This window comes from Malurus melanocephalus, unplaced genomic scaffold (assembly GCF_030028575.1).
Source record: "Malurus melanocephalus ecotype Western Australia unplaced genomic scaffold, MMel_1.1 scaffold_89, whole genome shotgun sequence".
Lineage (NCBI taxonomy): Eukaryota > Metazoa > Chordata > Aves > Passeriformes > Maluridae > Malurus > Malurus melanocephalus.
The window spans coordinates 2,154,520-2,158,714 of NW_026623321.1; the positions used below are offsets into that span (position 1 = coordinate 2,154,520).

The window sequence follows — 4,195 nt, forward strand, 5'->3', positions numbered from 1 at the left end:
CCTTGCTCCCGAGATGGAACAGCCTGGCCTTGGGCCTGCACCCAGGGGACGAGGGACCCCACGGTGCAGCAGTTTTGGGACGACTGTCTGCCCACGGGGGGACTCACGATGCAGCAGATGTGTGTGGACTGCTGCTCGTGAGAGTGGAACCACCCTGGAGAGGTTCACCGAGAACTGTCTCCCATGGGAGGGACCCCACGGCAACGCAAGGGAAGGACTACTCTCCCTCAGCAGCCGCAGATAATCCGGTGTTGAACTGACCAACCCCACACCCTGAACCGACCAACCCCACACCCCGAACTGACCAACCCCACACCCTGAACTGACCAAGCCTGAACTGACCAACCCCACACCCTGAACTGACCAACCCCACACTCTGAACTGACCAACCCCACATCCTGTTCATCCGCTGCTGCTTTGCACTGTCGGTGGGAAGCGGGGAGGGAGTAGGGAGAAGATCCGTGTCTTTGAGGGTTGTATTTCATTCCTCATTCTCCTCCTCTGACTTTGTTAGTAATAAATTCACTTCTTAACTTAAGTGGAGCCTGTTTTGTCCATCAAACATTTCCTCCCTGTTCCTTATCTCAACTCATGAACAATTTTGTTAATTTTTTTCTTTCGTTCTTYTCTGCCCAGTGGTGGTGGGGAGRAGCGAGTGAGGAGGTATTGTGGGTGCCTGGCTTTTGGCCAGCATTCTAAAGCATGGCAGCTGGGATCTCTGAAGCTACTTGCATTGTTTTGCACCTACCTGCTGTGTACACAGAGTYCGAATCAGCAGGACACTTGAAACAACAGACAGTRTAAAAGGCAAAACTATACCTGTTTTGCAGAGATAAATCAATAAAGTCAAACTGTCTTTCCTTGTGGTTCTCATTGCTGAAGAGTTTGTCATGGGTAGAGGAGCAGTGAAGCTGTTATGCACATAGCTGTCATCCCAGGCAAAGGGAATAGCAGTTATGAAACAGTAGAGCCATCATCCAGGGCACCAGCCTGGCAATTCTTTGCTTCAGCCAAATGAGAAAGACTGTAAAACTGGTAACCTTGATACAATAGAAGCCACTAAGCCAGGCACCAAAMCAGARGCTGGGGTAGTTCAGAAACTAAAATTACCTTGGAAACTACAAACGCACTTTCTGTATAATAGGTGTTAAGAGATCACAATCATATCATATGGAGACCATATTTTGCTCCTAATGCAGCTAGAGAGCCMAGATAAKTCCATTTCCTAGAAGTCCTGCCATGGATACAATTATAGCAACTGATAGACAAAGGAGAGCAAAATATGTGGCCATTGWAACCCAARATATCACMGTTTTTACTCAGCTKCTTTTGGACTCCTGAAAGCCTCAGATCTGTCAGGCACTGCCAATCCCAATGTGYTGTTATGGGCACATGCACACCTATTTATGTCAGAGGCAGAAGTATCATAATRTAATTTAATCTTTATGCTATTTTAAGTTTTTTTTTCCCAGGATTGATAGAACAGCTGATTTGTCTAAGCATGCAAATTGGATAAAGATTAAATTATGGTGTTTTCAGTTTGGTGAAAGAATTTGCCTTGGAAATGCTATGGAGCAGCTAAAGTGGGGTTTTTGCACCAGCTGGAGTGGGGCTTGATGTCCTGCTTTAAATGTCTAGATTTGCTTTTTATACCTAATGCCTTAGATGTTCTCTGTCTTGCACGGTTATCACTTCAGAGTTTATGAAAGTAGTTACTGTGGCCTCTTCTAATACTGGATTAGCTCCTTTTCTTTATCAGGAATATTCAAATGRCTGCTGCRTGGAGGATTGTCCCAATATTTTTTRATRTGTGGAGARTTTTAAGTATTATAAYTTTCATTGTACTCTTTCTTGGAGTGTCCCAAAAGAGAAGAATAAATCTGCAGGAAGATAAGTATAGAGAAAAGGAAAATCATTTTACCAAAGTACTTCGCTGGTCTATTTTTCACAAGCCTCCTGAAAAATTGCAGAATTTGCCTAAGGAGTTTAAGACCTGGTAATATACAGCATTACATAGGGGAGTAATAATATAAATGTAAATCTAATTGGTCTTGCTCCCATATGGAACATGTATACTTTTAAAATTCTGCTATACTTGCTAAAAGAAGTGAATCCAAACACTTTCTACACTCAAAAAAGAAACAGGTGAGCGGAGACACTTGGGTTTAGGAAAAAGGTTTTGGATTCATGTTTTATCAGTAGGATACAACACAGAGGGAAACACACAAAGGCCCTTAAGAAATGCAGTGACAYAAGTAGCTGTCAGTAGTACAGTAAGAAGCTGTGGGCAGTGATCAAGGGAGAAGTTTGAGACTTTTCAAGGCTGTTTCTTTGTGTAGTTTGAATTCCCCAATGTAATCTATGTTTGCCTAGGGCAGTGATCAAACCTTTTTGATCATACACCCGTAGGAATAAAAMTTTGTGAGCATTCACCTCAGATATAGTTACAACTTCCTGTAGACCAGGCTGTTCAAAGCCCCATTCAGCGCCGACCTTGAGCCCATTGCCATGAGAWAATCAGCAAATGYCAGTGTGATATAGTGYGGGGTTTATGGGCAAGGTTTTGTTAGAGGGGAGGCAGCAGAGGTTTTTGTATGAGAAGGGACCAGGAGTTGCCCTTGTGTGGTGCAGAACCAGTTCCTGTTACCCCAAAAGGGACCCACTGCTGGCCAAGTCTCAGCCCATCAGYAATGCTGGTGCCATTTCTGTGACAACTCATTTAAGGAAGGGTAAAAAACATGTGGCTTACTAGTGTTGGTGTGCGTGGAAATAGGTCAGATGTTTTGGACGGATCTGAGTCCATGATGTTCAGGTTTCAAACTGGTTGGTTTATGATGGTGGGGGGAATCATACCAACTYCCAGCTTATAAACCGAGAGAAAAGAGAAAAATGTATGCTCTGGGGCAAGATATATGCTATCACAGGATCATAACTCGTGTAAATCTCATTTTCCTACTAGTTCAGAGACTGTTACTTTTCTTCTCCAGAACAAGTCTTTATCAAACTTGTCTCATAATTTATCCAGTAGAACAAAGGCATTTAATAGACTGTGTAAAAAGTGCATGTTGAAGGTATTTTTATTCACATGACAATACTTAGCTAGTCTGTTACAGGCTGACAGATTGGCCAGAAGACTGATCCTATAAGGTGCCTTCCAAAATTAAGTGAGCCTATGTATTTTGCCTGTTGGTGTGGTCAGAGAGGTCTGAGGTTTCTTCCTGAAGGCCAGTGAGGGGACAGCAGGGAACAGCAGAGGATGGAGCAGCCCTCCCAACATGGGTGTGTCACAGTCCTGAGCTGGGAACCAGCTTTTGTGGTGCTGACAATGCCTTGTCAGGGTGTCATTGTCATGTGCTGAATTTTCAGCAGCTCTGTTAAATGGCATAAAAAATATTCATGCAAGCCACTGCTTCAAGTCACCTGTGAAACAGTTTCTGTCACAAGGGGAAGGAAGAGTCCAACACAAATTATCCTTTGACTTGGTATTTTTAAAATTTGAAACAAAACAGTTCTGGCACAGACTCAGATCAAATACAGGTACATTGCTTTAAGCAGATTGACAACATCCAAACTGGATACATTACATCAGGATGGGTTTAGTGAACACTGGGTTCAAGTCATGTCTGCTTCAGCRACAGTCACTTTAAAAGTAAACAGACTCCCACTGAAGCTGGAGAGAAGCGGTAGTCATGTAACAATAATGCCCTGACACCAACCATTACTTCAGCAAGAACAGGAAGCTTGAAATGCTTTGTCATTCTTTCATGAATCATACTGGAATGTTTTAGATGCCTTTAGAGTCAAGAAATATTTTTCTAGAGTTCAACTCTAATAGAAAATTATCAGTAAATTATTCCCATATTATTGGGACATCCTCATTATGATCTTGTTCTAATCAGAAACAGCCTTCAATTTTCATATTCACAAATATAATGTGACCATGCCTATGTTTAAACAGGTCTGATCTGTTTGAATAATGAATTGTAACTTAACGCATTAACAAGTGAYTGCATTCATGTCTGAGTGTTGGCCTTGTTTTTTCAGCTGTCTCAAAGAAACAGTGGTGATTTACAARGAAATTACAGCAAATAGGAGAAACTTACACAATTCTTCAAAACAAGACTCACATCCAATAAAGCAATTTTCCACTTTCTTCATGATCCAGATCAGGGCCATAATCTATTCATTCCAGTAT

General features: G+C 42.2%; 1 protein-coding gene and 1 pseudogene across 1 annotated transcript in view; one reads left to right on the forward strand and one right to left on the reverse strand.

Annotated features, from left to right (window-relative positions):
* Nucleotides 1-1,292, reverse strand: part of LOC130574834 (taste receptor type 2 member 40-like) — a 2,373-nt pseudogene extending 1,081 nt beyond the window's left edge.
* The window catches only part of KEL (Kell metallo-endopeptidase (Kell blood group)), an 82,306-nt gene that overhangs the window by 42,587 nt on the left and 35,524 nt on the right, over nucleotides 1-4,195 (forward strand). The gene's annotated exons all lie outside the window — the stretch shown is intronic.